Below are 17822 nucleotides of genomic sequence, written 5' to 3' on the forward strand. Positions count from 1 at the left end.
GGTTATGCAATGGTGGCTAATGTTTGCTGCTTTGAATTAAAGACATTGAAGATTTCTGTTAAATATATATGTATTATCTAGGAGTAATTCAGCAAAGAAAGGTGGCTTGTTATAAAATGCTAGCAGAGAAACCCACTAATAAAGAGGGAGTTGTTATTGGTGTTGTTTTTAATGGAGGTACTGGGGATCGAACCCAGGACCTCATACATGCTAAGCACACACTCTGCCACTGAACTATCTATTCCCTTCCCCCACTAAGAGGGAGATTTTTAAGGACACAAATTTTGTTGGAAAATATCACCTTAAAACCAATCAGTTTATCATAGCATCTGTCCTGTCACCTGAAATGACCAGAAAGAAAAGCAAAGTAGGACAGGAGAATTTTGCTGCAGAGGCAGGGGATCACGAACAGTCTCAAGCTGAGACTGATGACTTCTGAGAATTGTTGTACTGTCACAACTCATCCCCCGCTCTGCACCCCTGGCTGCTATGTTTAATATGAAGCACTGGGAAATACCTCCGGAGAATTGCACACTGAATTTTAGGTTCTTCTAACAGTAGAGGGAACTAGAAAGATGCATTTTTATATACTGAGATAGGGAAAATTTCAGGAGTAGGTGGAAGGGGACAGAACTCAGAGATAATTTTTGGATGCATAAAGCTCCAGGCTCCAATTAAATAACCAAATGCAAATGTCAAGTAGGTAGTTAGATATATAAAGTTGGATTGATGAGACTAGAGTTTAGGAAAGGAGCCTGAAACAGATGTAAAATTGGGATTGCCAGTGTATAGGGACAATATTTAAAGCCATGAGACTAAATGAGATCACCAAGAGAGGGAATAGAAATGGAGAGGAGAAAAGGACCAAGGACCGATGCGTAGAGCAGTTCAACATTTAGAGGCTGAAGGGATAAGGATGAATCTCAAAGGAAACCACAGCTGAGTGGCAGGTGAATAGCAGGGAAATCAGGTAAGTACAGTGTACAGGGAGCCAAAGGAAGACAGTGTTTCAAGGAGAAAGGAATGATCTGCTGGTACTGAATGCTGCTTATACAGTTAAGAAGACAAGTAGTGAGCACTTCAGTATCAGTTCCAAGTTTCAAGGAAATGAGGATAAACATTTTTTTGTTTGTCTGTTTGCTTTTAAAATCACGATAGAGATGATAATTCCTTACTGCCTCTTAAGTAAATATATGGTACTATCTTCAAGAAGATTATAGTCAGACTGTTCATTGAGTTTACTAAGTTGCCCAAATGGTCACATTTACTGAGTTCCTTTTGTGAAGAACAGGCTGTGCTAGCTGTTGGAGAAACCAAGATGAGTAGGATACGGGTCCTGCCTTGAAAAACAATTGCCACCATATTCTGAACCCATACCATGTGCCCAGGGCTGTGTAAAGCACTTTACAAATGCTATTCTCATTGAATAATAACAACCCTATTTGGCAGGTATGTTTTATAATCATTTTTTTACATTTTGTTTTTTACTGAAGTGTAGTTGATTATCATTTTTAAAGTGAGGAGACTGAGACACAGTCAGGTTAAATAACTTGACTAAGTCATTCAAGCACTAGTAGTAAGAGGAGGAACCTGGTCTGTGTGTGTGTGTGTGTGTGTGTGTGTGTGTGTGTGTGTGTGTGTGTGTCTGTGTGTGTAAGACTTAAAACAACCATTTCTTTAGCTTATGGTTTTACGGGTCAGCAATTTGGGCTGAGCTTACATGGGTAACTCTTCTGGTTCAGTTTGACTCATTCATGTGTCTGCAGCAAAGAGGTTCTGCTTCTGGGTTTTAGCAAGCTGTCAGCAGCGGGGAGGCAGGTAGCTGAGCTGAATGTCTCTCGTCCTCTAGCAGGCTAGCCTGGGCTTAACACATGGACTGTCAGGGTTATAAGAGTGAAAGTAGAAGCATGCAAGGTCTCTTCAGGCCTAGGTTAAGAACTGGCACTCAGTATCACCTCTACCACATTGTACTGTTCACAGTAAATCACAAGGCCCACATTCAAGGTATAGGGAACTTGCTGTATAAGTATGTTCACAACGTCTTACATTTAGTAGGTGCTCAGTAAATGCTTAATAAACAAATGGAAATAAAACTTTCAGTCCTAAAATATACAGACTCCATTCAGTGTAGTCAACTGGTAAATATTATTCCTCATCCGCAGGGGGCCAGAAGCTTTAAACCATCCAATCCCATCTTTGGTTTCAGAGTAGCCAATGAGAGGCCAAGAAGGTGGAGTAAGAAGCAGCTCCACTGAAAGTCACAGTGAAGAAGCTTAGCTGGCCCCCAAAAAGCTCCTCTAAAGAGAGGCAAGGCATCATCAAAAACCTAGGCCATGTACCTGGCCCAAGGTTGGCCTGAATTGAAAGCCACATGCCCTTCACTTATGAAGAAAGACTTTTAGGCCTTTGTAACGGCATAAAGAAAGCCTCCTTTTACTCGTTTTTCCTCCAAAAGTTAACAGCTTTCTTAAGATTGAAATGATGTAGAATGAATTGTGCATATTTAAAGTGTACAACTAATACCTCTTGACATATGTATATACCCGTGAAACCATTACCATGATCAAAATAATGGACATATCCATCACCCCAAGTTTTCTCGTGTTCCTTTTTAATCCTTGCCTCCTGCCTCTCCCTTTCCACCTCTGCCCCAGGCAACTGCTAATTTGCTTTCTGTCATATAGGATTAGTTTGTATTTTCTAGAATTTTATTTAAATAGAATCATAATCTCTTATTTTTGTCTGGCTTCTTTCATTCAGCATAATTATTGTGAGATGCATCAATGTTGTTGTATGTGTCAATGCTTTATTCCTTTTCATGGCTCAGTAATTGTCCATTGCATGGATATATCACAACTTATTTACCCATGCTATGTGTAATATGGACTTCTTGGGTTGCGGGAGCCAGATTTTTAAGCCCAATTTTGTTTGACTTGAAAGTCTGTGATTTTATTTATCATGTAATACACTTTGTCATGGATTGAACTGTGCACCCACCTCCCCAAATTCTTATGTTGAAACCCTAACCCCCAATATGACTATAGTTGGAGATAGGGCCTTTAAGGACATAAATGAGTTAAATAAGATTATACATGTGGGACCTTAATCCTCTACAACTGGTGTCCTAATAAAAAGAGGAAGAGACACCAGAGCTTACTCACAGTCTCTCTTTCTCTGTGTGTGCGTAGAAAAAAATGTGAAAATAGTGAGAAGGTGGCTATCTGTAAGCCAGGAAGAGAGATCACCCCAGAAATCAGCCCTGCTGGCACTCTGAACATGGACTTCCAGCCTCCAGAACTATGAGAAAATGTCCGTTGTTAGGCCACCCTTTCTGTCTGTGGTGTTTTGCTATGGCAGCCTGAGAAGACTAATACATACTTCAAGTGGAAGAATTAATGGCATCTCAATTTCAACAAATGCAAAATGAACCTAGGAGCTTCTCGCACCAAAATTTGGTCCTAATTAGTACACATAATCTCTCTGAAAGGTACCACCATTTAACCTGTTGTGGACACCCCAAAGCTAGATGCTCTTCTTAACATTTCCCTCTCCCTTACCTGTTCTATTTTCCAACTCCTCTCTCAGTTCTGTCAGTTTCACTTCTGGACTATTCTAGAACCCAGACACTTCCATGGAAAACTCCACTGCCATCTCTCTTCTTCAAGTTGCCATCCTCTTTTACCTGGACTAGACTCAACAGCATCCTAACCGATCTCTCCCCATCCACTTTTGCTTCCCTCTGATTCATTCTCCCCACTATACCCAGAGGGCTGTGTTCAAAACAAAAGCTAGATATCAACTTTCTACCAAGAACTGTTCCCAGTAATCCTAGGATAAAGACCAAATTCCCTAACTGGTCTGCAAGGCCCTTCATAACCTTCCTCTCTCTCCAGGCTTACTTTCACTAGTTCTCTCCCTCATTCTCTGTACTTCAGCCACACTGGCCTTTCCATTCCCCAAATATGCCAACCCCTTCCAGCCAGAGGGTTTTGGTAGATGCTGTTTCTTCTATATGGACTCTCTGCCGTTCTGGTTGACTTTTTCTCAATCATCACTTTACCAGAGAAGCCTTCTGAGACCTCTCTGCCTAAGGCAACTCAACCTGTTATGCACCTAAAATTACAGTGGTAATTTGTGTGATTCTTTAATTAACATCTGCTTCCCCACTGCCTACCACACATATAAATATGACCAAAATCCTTATCCTGAGATGTGGAAGTCTTCTAAAGATTCACAGATACACTAAAACTATGTAAAATTCTTCATTCTACATAGCCTTGGCTAGGTGAATTTTTTTTTTCTGCAGAGAAGGGTCACAGTTTATATCACATTTTCATCCATTAGGAGGAAATTAGACATAGCAGTTGGTCTATTATTTCTGGTCAACTTGGAACTCCCTATTTAAAAGCAGGAGAGGGGACATACCAGTCAGAATGGCCATGATCTAAAAGTCTACAAATAGTGAAAGCTGGAGAGGGTGTGGGGGAAAGTGAACTCTGCTACATTGATGGTGGGAACGTAAATTGGTTCAGCCACTATGGAAAATTGTATGGAGACTCCTCTAAAAACTAAAAATAGAGTTGCCATATGATCCAGCAGTGTCACTCAAGAGAAAACTCTAATTCAAAAAAATATATGCAGCCCAATGTTCATAGCAGCACTATTTACAGTAGTCAAGACATGGAAGCAACCTAACCATCCATCAATAGATGAGTGGATAAAGAAGATGTGCATATACATATACATACAATGGAATATTACTCAAACATAAAAAAGAATGAAATATTGCCATTTGCAGCAATGTGGGTGGACCTAGAGATTACCACACTAAATGAAGTAAGTCAGAAAGAGGAAGACAAATATGATATCACTTATAAGTGGAATCTAAAAAATGATACAAATGAACTCATTTCCAAACCAGGAACAGACTCACAGACATAGAAACTAAACTTATGATTACCAAATGTGAAAGGGAGGGGAGGGATAAATTAGCAATATGGAATTAATAGATACACACTCCTATACACCATACTATATTCAATATCTTGTAATAAACTATAATGGAAAAGAATCTGGAAAAGAATATATATGTATTATTTTGTTATTTCTATTCTATAATATATATTATACATATAAAATATATATAATTGAGCTACTTTGCTGTAAACTTAAAGCTAGCACAATATTGTAAATCAATTTTTTTAAAAAGGCAGGGGAAGGGAAAGATAATTAAAGAGCTACTCTGCATTATAATGTAAAATTCTAACTCCATTGTGTGCGAGGGCTGTGTTATATAGAAAAATTAAGAAAATATTTCTTTTCTTCCTTATTGATACTGCTCTGGAAATTGATGTTTGTCCTTGGGAGATCAATGTGTGTATGTATGCCTGATCTGATGATTGTCTCCTAAGTCCTCAGAATACCAAAGCTCTTTATAGACTCTAGACTTTGTAACTGAACTTAGTGTAGAAAGGGCACCTGGAACCCCATCCCTTTCCTGTGGTATTATAATAGACTGAAACATGCGACATGGGGAAATGTGCTGCCCTGGGATTCTCAGATCCACAGACTATCAGGAGGGGGAAGGAGATTGTGGACTACAATCTATGATTGAAACAAACCATTAGCAGCAGAAAAATGAAGGGTGTTTTCTTACTGAACAGAGAATGCCTTTCTGAGTAGCAGAGTGCAGTTGGGTGAATCCATAATAGATGTGGAGCCACCCCTCTTACCCTTCATTTTCCAAAATATACCAAGGAGAGCGATTCCAACGAGTGGGCAATGGAAATCGGAGGCTTGGGTTGTGCCCTGCAGAGGGAAGAATAGAGAGTTCTGGGAGCGCATAGGAACAGCATCTAAGGAAGAAAGGCTCTGATGGAATGCTTCTATAGGAGAAGACATCTGAACTGCATTTTGGATTAATAACATTTTTCATAAACTGTCTAGCAAAACCAATAGAAATCTTGATGAGTAGAGTTTAGGGAACTGAAGCATAAATAGGTGAATATATTTCCCCAAAGAAAATATAAAGCATATGGTCTGACATCTGATTTGGCAACAGGACAGTATAAATGAAATTGGGACTCTCCAGAAGAAGAGAGCATATGGTCACTCTAAGCCTAGGGTGTAGCTTTGGAGAAGGCTGTAACTAAAGTGTGAGAGGAATGAGCCAAAGAAAGGGTGACTGAGCACACTGAGATAAAGCAAATGTCTAATGTCATCAACATTGACTGCAGAGAGTTAAAAATAGAGCTAAGATATAGAAGCCAACCAAGATCCCCTGAAGAGTTTCTCTCCTACTCTCCTCTCTCTGGTGTGACAGATATTAACAGCCTTCAACAGCGCCCACCAGGTAGGCTTTAGAAGTGGGTGATGATAGATTTTGAGACACTAGTGAACATGAGGGTCAGCAAAATACAGTGAAGTACTTGGGAAACAGGCAGCAAATACTGCTGCAAACATACCACATTTTCTCTCAACTCCCACCTTGTGACAAATACCACCATTGTAACTATTTTATTTGATAGTTTTTATGTTCCTCAAATAGAAGAAAAAGAGAAAAGATGTACTTTCTAAGAGTGACAATCTTTTTTAAAGAGAAAATGGATTAGAATAATTGCATTTTAGTACTACCCACTTGACTTCTGCCTATATAAGATCTAAACTCCTAAGTGTCTCTATTTAAAATAAATAGTATAATATTATTACTATGGTACTTCATGGGATAAGGAAAAACAGATTTTGAAAATCTAAGGACTTCTTGAGAAGGGAATAAAAGAGTAAAAATGAACTAGAAACTTATTTAAGTGAGGAAGTAATTTGTACAAACCAAATAGCTAGGTGATGATGACAAAGCAAATAATGACAGTTCTTGGAGGGAGTGATAAATTTTTTAAATTTGAATTTACTTCTCTGCGTTTCATGACAGAATGGAGTGGTTAATCTCATGCATTCACGCTGAAGAAAACGTACACCTTTATAGGAGCAGATAATATAAAAAAGAAAAAACACAAGGCAAAAAAATATATTAAAATGTTTAGCCTCACTAGCGACCAATGAAATAATGAGCTACCTTTTTGTTTATCAAATAAATGAAAATTTAAAAGAACAGTAATGCTCAGTGTTGTTGAGGGTGGAAGAATACAGTTTCATAGGTGACTAGCGGGAGCATAAAGGGTATGACTTCACAGGGAAGCACTTTGGCAAAATATAATAAAAGTCTCAAAAATGAGCATAGCTTCTGATGTAAAAATTCTACTTCTTATATTTACTTTGGGGAAATAATCAAAATGATGTTCAAAGGTAGACATATAATTTAATAGTATTATTTATAGAGCAAAAAAATGTCCAAGAGTTCACTGATGAAATGGGATGATACTTCAATACATTATAAATTGTGCAATCATTTAAAATGACACCTATATGCATATACATGGAAAGAAATTCACAATACTAAAAATAAAGTAGGTTCTGAAATAGTATGTGTAGTCTGACCTCAAATTTTTAAAACTTCCATAGCTACAGACATGAATGCTTACGAAAAAGAATACCAAAACGTTATCAATGGCAGAATTATGGGTGCTTATTTCTATTTAACTTCTTGTGTCTTCTATTTTCCTTTGATAAAGATGTACTCTTTATGTAATAACATTTTTATTGAAGTATAATTGATACACAATATCATATTAGTTTTAGGTGTACATCAGAGTAATTACATATATTCATATATATTCAAATAGTCACTAGACTAAGTCTAAAAAATATGAAATGCTTCACAAATTTGCATGTCATCCTCACATAGGGACCATGCAAATCTCCTCTGTATCATTCTAACTTTAGTATATATGCTGCTAAAGCAAGCACTATAAAATCACTTTAATAACCATTTTATGAACAGGAGTATCCTCACTGAGCCTTTTCTCTCCAGAGGATGAAAAATCATAGTGCAGGAGTATGAAGATGTCCTGAAGGTCAAGTTGAATGAGAGGTACATATGTTCAACAGGGATGACTAACTATTAGGAGAAAAAAACAAAGAACTTTAACATATGCTCCAAAAATGAATAACTGAGCAAAGATTTTTTAGGTCACTACTTCCTTCTTTTTTTTTTCTTTTATTGTAAAAATTATTCATCTGGAAGGGGATGGGTATAGTTCAGTGGTAGAGTGTATACTTAGCAATGCACGAGGACCTGGGTTCAATCTCCAGTACCTCCATTTGAAAAAAAAAATTATCTGGAGATAGAGCATTCATAAATTGGGGGTCATAGGATGGGTAGAGTGGGGAAACTCAAATATTTTCTGTGAGCAACTTTACTTCTGTCTATGTTTATCTTATTATCAAGGGAAGATGGTTCATGATAGTCTCAACCACCAGAAATATCTCAGGATTTAAAAAATACAGTAAGAATAATCATTATTGATGCTTTTGTAGCACCTTTCAAAATATTAAAAAGGTTTCACTAACATCAAATGGGGTCTGTAATAAGCCTATGAGCCGAATCAAATCAATACGATTCATAGGGTCATCATGAAACGCAGGTTTCCAAACTGCTTACACACAAAAGTATCTGTTTCAGTCAAGGTTCTTGGTAGCAATAACAGAGAACAACTCTCACTGATTTAAGCAGATCAATAGTAGATTAAAAGGATATAAGAGTATACTTCTATAATTTTTTAAATGATATTAGGTGGCTCGCAGAATTGCTGGGAGGGCTGAAAAGCTAGCCTTGAAGCAGGAGAGATAAATCACCCATAGAACTAATCTGATGGGGGAGTTGGCTCGAATAACCAACCATCCTGGTTTTCCTGGGGCTGAATGGTTTCCAGGAATTCAGAGATTTCCATGCTGAAACTGGCATAAGTGCTCGGCTAACCATGAGAAGGTGGTCCCCCTACAGTTGGTGCCATAGACATCAAGCAGTAGACCACGCAGTCTGCCCTTTAGCCTCCTCTACATTGGAAATTGTAGATTGCAGTAATCTCTCCTCCCAGTAGGAGAGAGAGAGAGGGAGGGAGAGTGTTGCTTGTATCCTCAGGTCTGAGTCAAAAGTCCAGCAGATACGTCTGACTGAAAAGCCTCAGTCACAAGCCTGCATGCCAGGTGCAAAGGATGCCGAGACAATGATTATCTGACATCTTTGGCCTCCATTATGGGAGACATCTTTCCTTACCACTGAAATTTACAAGGTGAGGAATTCTCTAAATACGGGAGATTCAGGTGGCCCAAATAATGACCAATTTCCACTACAGTATCCAAATTATTTTTAATTCTCTAATAGTATTTATTTAAGAACACTAAGGCAACCATTTGTCTAGCATACAGTGGTTCCTTTGATTTAAAATTAATTTTTAACAAAATCTAAAGTCAGCAGAAGGAAAGAAATACTAAAAATTAGGCAGGATATAAATAAAATAAAGATTAAAAAATAGAAAAAAATAATCAATCTAAGGGCTGGTTTTTGAAAGAGTAAACAAAATTGACAAACCTCTAGCCAGGCTCACCAAGAAGAAAAGAGAGAAGATACAAATAAACAAAATAAGAAAGGTGCTTAGCATGCACAGGGTCCTGGGTTCAAGCCCCAGTACTTCCATTAAATAAATAAATAAATAAATAAATAAATAAGCCAACCACCGCCCCCCAAAAAACCCCAAAAAACAAATAAACAAAAAAGTCAGATTAACAGCATGTTATTGTAATACTATCTTAATTACTTGGTCACACAATAGTTTATGCCTGCTGTAAATTTTCAAGTATATGATGAACATAATCCTATGTTTAAGTTGCAAAAACTTAATTGTTCTGTCTTTTCTCTCTCATAGTGGGTTGTTCTCTTTCCATTATTTACCCAGGAAAAATTTTTTTCTCTTTTGCTTTTAGTATTTCTAGAGGAGACAAGTACTTATACAAAGGCTATGGTGTTTGCCAAGAATGGATTTTAATGGAAACCTTTAGCCTAAGACAAACCTTTAGAGCAGTAATGGACGATGTGTTCTACATAACCTTTCAGCCTTCACTCTTACATTTACTGTGATCAAGTCATTTGAGCAAAGGGTTTCAAGCCAGTGATCACGTATTTTTCTTAGCTATTCATTTCTCTTACAAAATGATGTTGAACAAATCCATTAATTTTTTTTGTCTTGTCTTCATATACTGAACTCTAAAATGAGAATGCCTGTAATTAATCAAAAATTCAGTTTTTACTGATAGATAGCAAAGAACTAAACAATGGATCAAGAATTCTGGTCCTGACTTTCATGGTGTAATTGTGAGGTCTTGACTGTAATACTTAAATTCTCACATGTCAGTGTCCTCAATCTAAAAATCATAATAATATCTGCACTGTCTAGTTCAAAAAATACATAGGAAAGCATTTATAAAACTACAGAACGGTAAACACAAAACGTTATTATTGAATTACACTTCCAGCGTTTAGTGCTAAAAATGCGGAATGCTTCCTTTGATTTTATCTAGGAAAAATATCTCTGAAAATCAATTTAAAATTATAGAAGCTAAGAGATAAGTCCTTTTAAGTTTGTGGTTATGTTCTGCATGGCAGATTTTTAAGTGGTAATTATTAATGCATTTTGCGGGGAGGGTATAGCTCAGTGGTAGAATGCACTCTTAGCACGCACGAGGTTCCTGGGTTCAATCCCCAGTACCTCCATTAAAAAAATAAACTCAATTACCTCTTCCCAAAAAAAAAGGAAAAAAAAAGAAGAAAATTATTAATGCAGTTTTCTTGTACTGTTTCCTAAATTCCATTCTTTGAAAAGTTTTCTAAAGTTGTATTTGTAGTCTCCCTGAAGTCCTGGGGATGCTCTTCTGAGTTTTTTATTTTTTAAATCTAAAATGTCCAAGGTAAGATTTCATACGGGAGACAACTATTAATATAGGAAATAGAAAGTAGTGGAGTTGCTCTACTTAAAATAATTGCCCCCTAATGGAGACATAGAATACAAACTCCATTTATAATGAGAGGGAACAAATGGAGAGGAGGAGAATCTGTCGAAAGAGATTTGCTTGACAAATATACCATATCTGCTTTGTGAAATTACCAAGTGCCTAAGGACTAGAAAAGTACTCACATACCCCCTATGAAGAGGATCCTTTGTTTTCCTTGATCTCTGGCCCTTAAATAGTGTCTGGATATTCTCATATTAACTCTCTGGAGGTATGAACTTTTCATAGATTAAAAACTGCTGATGTAGGACAGCCATGTGATTAATCGAGACACCAGAAATACAAGCAAGCTGGCAAAATGCTTATTCTGGCAGCTTTGTAAATGGGGCTCTTCAATAGGAAAAAATATCTCAACCCTACCCCTTTACAAAAGTTCTTTCTATATCTCAGCCTTCACTATCTAAACCTAAATAGAATTCCTTTCTATTTTCAATCCCCTTTCAACAAAGTGAAAGCTGAATATACACACCAGTTTTTGTCTTTTATCCATCAACACTCTAGTTGAAGGCAAACTACACTGCCTGTTAATCTCAAGTGGGATAAACCCTTCTGACTTTTCCCTCACACCTACTCTGAGTGTGTTTATCACAAAAGTTTAGCTTAGGCAAATGATCTAGTTTGCAGAGATGGTACTGCCTGTTTCTCTGGGTGACCTTGAGCAATCTCTCAGATTCTTTTCCTAGAGAATGTGATATAATTAATAAAGATCTATGTGATCTATCTTATCCAAAATAATTTTTTTGTTTTTGGTTGATTTCTTGATTGTCAGGCAGACCTTAGATTCAAAGTACTAAAAAGAGCAGCTTTTATTTGTAAAGTTAAATATTCAACACAGTATTGTTTATAACTAAGAATATAAAGGAATTTGACTTAGTTTTTCATGAGACAAATGAGCAAAATCCTACACATTAATACAAGTAAAATGCAATTGATGCCACGCTATGTCACAAAGGAACTATAAAGATGTACAAGAAATAATTCCTGATTGCAAGGATCTTATAGCCCAGTAATTACTTGCTACAACCTTCTCTTAAAAGATGCAATTCAAAAAACAATTGAGAGTACTCCATGTACAAGGCATGATAAAAATAAAAATAAAAATAAAAATAAAAATAATAATTAATAATAATAATATCTCTATTGCAGTGTCCTAAATAATATCTCTGAAATATTGTGGTTATCAATTAACTTTTTGTCTTCATCTTTTAAAAGTCAACAAATTTTATAAGATATATTAAAACAAATAACATTCAACTGTAGATGACTTCTCTGTATGTACCTCCATACTCTAAACAACATGCTTGTGTTGTTATATCACATTCTTTTAGGTGTGGGCGTTCTCTGTTGTCTTCCCTCGCTCCACCATAATTAAACACATACACACGCAATCAGTTCTCATTCCTCATCATCATAATATAGGGATTAGATAAATGCATAGTGTTTGTATTATTATGAGTATAGATGCTTTCAGAGCAGAGTAGTCAACTATGATCACTTCTGCAAAATGTTTTGCTTTCACTGGAGTTAATAATTTCCATGTATGTTTAGTTAATTTTCTAAGCACTAATTCAATCAAAAATTCTGCCCATTGTTTAAATTTATTAATGTATTCGGTCAATTTCATCTTCCTAAATATTTCTGTGCCAGAGCCTCTGACCTGCACCAACTTGGACTGGTTGCATAGCTATCAGCCTAGGATCTCCCTTGGCAAACGTCTTGGAGATTCCTTTCACTTCTCTCTGAGGATAAACGTCCTGTTTTGAGGGAACACAACCTTCAGTAACTCCATGAGAAAGGATATGTACATGGAAGTAAATTCTTTTGAGATTTTGCATGTCTGCAAATGTCTTTTTTCCCCCCTCTACATATCTACTGAGTATAGAATTCTAGATTAGAAATAATTTTCCTTCATGATTTTGAGGCCATTTCACCATTGATTTTTGTTTTCTAGTATTGCGTCTGAGGAATCAAAAGACATTCTGATTCTTGATCTTTTGTATGAGACATTCCCTGCCCCCACTTTTTTGGAAGTTTATAGGATCTTCTTTTTGTCTGCAGTGTAATGTCATGGTATTGTGCCTGGGTATGGGTCTTTTTTTCATTCCTGGTTGTATATACTCAGTGAGATATTTCAATATGAAAACTCATGAGCTTCAGTTCTGGGGAATTTTTGTAAATTACCTTGCCAATGCTTTCCCAGGTGTTTTCTTATTTCTGTCTGTCGGAACTCCTATTATTCAGTTGTTGGGCCTCTTAGACTTGTTCTCTGGGGTTTTTTTTTCCTTCTCTTATTTTCTAGCTCTTGCTCTTTTTGATCTACTCTGTGAAAGATTTCTTCAACTAGATCTTCCAAGTTTTCTGTTGAATCTTTCATTCATGTTACCATAATTTTCATTCCAAAGAATAATTTTTGCTATCTGAATATTTTTTTATGTAGCATCTTGTTTCATGAACATAATATCTTCTCCTGTATTTAATTTTTTTCCCTCCTTGTGTAATTGCTGTTTCCTCAATTTTTCTTTCTTGTATTTTTTCATTTTAGTTTTTATCTTTCTATTATATCATTGCTTCAACTTTCCAGTACTCAGTTGCTCATTTGCTCATATTTAAGACTAGGACACCAAAAGCCGATTGAAAACCTTAAGCATATGTCAACTCTGAGTTTTAGGGTGAAATGATATGGCTGAGTTGGTTGTTGAGGAACCCCTGAATTGTTATCTTTAGCTTTATTCATGGACTGTACTGATTCCCCAGAGAAGGATCTTCCAATCTCCTGCCTAGAAGGTCTAGGCCTGACTGCCAGTAACTTGGAACCAACTTTGGTGAGACGACTTAGGGCTCAGTGCTCAGCATACACTCACATTCCCCCTTGTTTGGTACAGTACTGCACATTCAGCTGTGACTGATGACCCTCAGACCAGAGACTTTATTTTGCCCTCTCCAAAAAAAAACTCTCTAGTTTTTTGTGGGGGCATGGAATAGATAATCAGCAGCATGGAGCAAGTGATAAAATTTAGCTATCTGCTTCTTCATTATCTTTCAACTAATCTTCCTTTAACCTTCCCTCCACTTTTATTTCCATTTCCAGAAGTACCTGGTCCTGCTAATTCTTGGCATTTTAAGCATTTCTGCAATGCAAGTCAGTTTAGTTCTTGGCTTTCCCTGCTACTTTAGGAGTCTGCTTTCACTGGACTCCTGAGACAGCAACCACCAATGTATTTGCTTCTTAGCATGCAAAATGTCATTAATTTTGTTTATTCTCCTGTCTTCTAGCTTGTCAGCATATGGCCTTAATTTCTTTTTCTCTTTTTTCACTAAGTCTTTGTGAAATTTCAGGCAGGAGCAAAATTAGATACATGTGTTCTCTCTTACTGAGGAACCCCCCCCCTCTTTTTTTAACCTGGAGACTAGTGAATTAAAGGAATTTAATCAAAACCAGAACCATTGGAGAGACACCATCAAAGGCTAACATAGCTCTCCTCTTGTTCCAGCAGGCCCTTATGAAGAGAAAAAAGTGGCATGTTGCTCCACATAAAAAATGAAGTCCTGTTAAAATATGGGCAAGGTGAAGCATTGCTAATCAATGAAATATTTCCTTTCAAATAGACCATACCATTAGTAAAAATTCATACCTGCTTTTTTATTAATATACTTTATTTTTAGAGCAATTTTAATCTTACAGAAAAATTGTATAGAAAATACAGAGAGTTCCCAAATACCCTCTCCTTAATCTTACACAGTTTCTCCTATTACTGACATCTAGCATTAGTGGAGTACATTATTACAATTGATGGACTAATATTGATACACTATTAAAGTTCATGGTTTCCTTTAGGGTTCTGTCTTGGTGTTGTACAGTTATTTTTTTTAATAGTGTGTAATGTTACATATCCAGCACCACAGCATCTTACAAGATAGTTTGAGCACCATAAAAATCCCCTTTGTGCCACCTATTCAATCCTTCCTTTATTCCTCTTTCTAAATCACTGGAAACTACGGATCTTTTTATTGTCTATACAGTTTTTGCCCTTTTTAGAATGTCATTTGTTGATACTGTACAGTGTGGAGCCTTTTCACCCTGGCTTCTTTCACTTAGCAATGTGCATTTAAGGTTTTTCACATCTTTTTGTATCTTGAGAGCTTATTTCTTTTCATCGCTGCAAAATAATCCATTGTATGGATGTATCAGTTTGTTCATCCACTCACCTACCAAAGAACATCTTGGTTGCTTCCAAATTTTAGCAATTATGCACAGAACCACTGTAAACATTTATGTATATGTTCTTGTGTGGACATAAGTTTTCAACTCATTTGGGTAAATACCTAGGGCACTGTTGCTGGATTAGATGATAATATTATATCTAGCTTTTTAACAAACTGCTGACCTGTTTTCCAAAGTGGCTGTCTGCATTCCCACCAGAAATGAACGAGAGTCCCTGTTGTTCCTCAGCATTCCCCACATTTGGTGTTGTCAGTGTTTGGAATTTTAGCCACTCCAAAAGGTATGGAGTAGGAACTCATTTTAATTTGCAATTCCCTAGTGGCATATGATGCTGAGCATCTCTTCACACATGCTTATCATTTATGTATCTTCTTTGGTGGGGTGTCTGTTCTGATTTTTTGCCCATTTTTAAAATGGATTATTTGTTTTCTTATTACTGAATACCAAGGGTTCTTTGTATATTGTGGATACGAGTCCTTTATCAGACATGTTTTGAAAATATTTTCTCCTGACAAATGGCTTGTCTTTTTATTTTCTTAACAGTGTCTTTCACAGAGTAGTCTTGAACTGAAGTGAAGTCCAACTTATCACTGTTTTCTTTTATGGATCGTGCTTTAGGTGTGATATCTAAATAGTCATCATCAAACCCAAGGTCCTCTAGATTTTCTCCTATGTTTTCTTCCTCTAGGAGTTTTATAGTTTAAAATTTTACATTTAAGTCTGTGACCCATTTTGAGTTAATTTCTGTGAAAGGTGTAACGTCTGTGTCTAGATTCAAATTTTGCGTGTAAATGTCCAGTTGTCTCTGTACCGTTCGTTGAACAGACTATCTTTTTTCTATGGAATTTCTTTTGCTCCTTTGTCAAATATTGGCTACATGTGGGTGTATTTCTGGGATCTCCATATTTTTCCACTGATCTATTTGTCTGTGCCTTCTTCAATACCAGTGTCTTGATCACTGCAGCTTTATGGTAAGTCTTAACGTCAGGTAGTGTCAGTCCTCAAACTTTGTTGTTGTTGTTCTCCTCCTCCTCCTTCCTTCTCCTTCTTCTTCCTCTCCCCCTTCCTCTCCTTCTCCTTCTTCCTCTCCCCCTCCCCCTCCTCCTCCCCCTGCCCCCTCTCCCTGCCCCCTCCTCCTTCTCCTCCTCCTCCTTCTTCTTCTTCTTTTCTTCTTCTTCTTCTTCTTCTTCTTCTTCTTCTTCTTCTTCTTCTTCTTCTTCTTCTTCTTCTTCTTCTTCTTCTTCTTCTTCTTCTTCTTCTTCTTCTTCTTCTTCTTCTTCCTCTTCTTCTTCTTCCTCTTCCTCTTCTTCTTCCTCTTCTTCTTCTTCCTCTTCTTCTTCTTCTTCCTCTTCTTCTTCTTCCTCTTCTTCTTCTTCTTCTTCCTCTTCTTCTTCCTCTTCCCCTTCTCCTTCTTCTTCTTCCTCTTCTTCCTCTTCCTCTTCCTCTTCCCCTCCTCCTCCTCCTTCTTCTTCTCCCTCTTCTTCTTCTTCTGTATTATGCTGGCTCCTAAGTCTTCAGCCTCTCCCTATAAGCTTTACATGCAGTTTGTCAATATCCACAGAGCAACTTTCTAGGATTTTGATTGGGACTGCATTAAATCTATAGATCAACTTGGGAAGAACTGACATCTTGAAAACATTGAGTGTACCTATTCATGAACTTGGACTACCTCAGCTCTTATTTAGATCTTTGATTTCTGTCATCATAGTTTCGTAAAGTTTTCCTCCTTTAGATTTTATACATATTTAATTACATTTATATCAAAGTATTTCTCTCTGTCTCCTTCTCCCTCCCTCCATCTCTCTGTTTCTGGCTCTGTATTTCTCTGTCTCCATCCCCCTCTCAGTTTGTGACAAAATAAATGATTTTTTGCTTTTAGGTTTGAAATCCAAATATTTCTTAATAATACATAGGAAAGCAATTGGCTTTGTATGTTAACCTTGTATCCTGTAACCTTGCTCTAATTGCTTATTAGTTTCAGGAGAGTTTTTTAATCGTTGATTCTTTGAAATTTTGTACATAAATGATCATGTCATCTGTGGACAAAGATGGTTTTGATTTTTCCTTCTTAATCTGTATACCTTTTGTTTCTTTTTCTTGTCTTGTTGCATTTGCTAGGGCGTCCATTATGATGAATGAGAACAAGAATGGGAAGAGGAAATCTGATTTGGGCAGAGATTCCACGAGTAATTTAATCAGTCCCCAAACTAATGAAACCAGCATGCCTACAACTCATACTGCGAAAATACATCAAGGCAATCTGAGCAGTAGACTCCACGTGCACCATTGGCATGGAAAACAGGAGCGTCTCATTCCCTTTCACCACCATACCCAAACTTCCCAACATGACTTATGCAGCATCAAGAAACGTTCAATATCTAGGTGAGACCTCAAGCATGCTACTACAAAATAAATGGCTCAAACTTGGGACACTTTATAAGGAAGAGGGGTCATGGAAGGTTTATCCAGGAAATAAAATCTCCATGGGTGGCAGGAGGTTTTTCCAAATAGAGGCAAGTTAAAAAAATAATATCCTATTTAGTGAACTGTGAGTTAGAATAGCATGAAACTGGCAGGATGTGGCTTATATATAGATAAGCTGACTGTACAAACCAGTTTGCCTGATGCAGTTGTTGCT

At 37.0% G+C, this 17822-nt stretch overlaps 1 non-coding gene across 1 annotated transcript; it reads right to left on the minus strand.

Annotated features, from left to right (window-relative positions):
- Positions 1-7756: 7756 nt before the first annotated feature.
- LOC116284833 (U6 spliceosomal RNA) lies at positions 7757-7859 on the minus strand. The gene has a single exon (XR_004194495.1). It is a non-coding gene; the product is annotated as a U6 spliceosomal RNA (small nuclear RNA).
- Between the last annotated feature and the right edge of the window lie 9963 nt (positions 7860-17822).

Source organism: Vicugna pacos, chromosome 21 (genome assembly GCF_048564905.1).
Source record: "Vicugna pacos chromosome 21, VicPac4, whole genome shotgun sequence".
NCBI lineage: Eukaryota > Metazoa > Chordata > Mammalia > Artiodactyla > Camelidae > Vicugna > Vicugna pacos.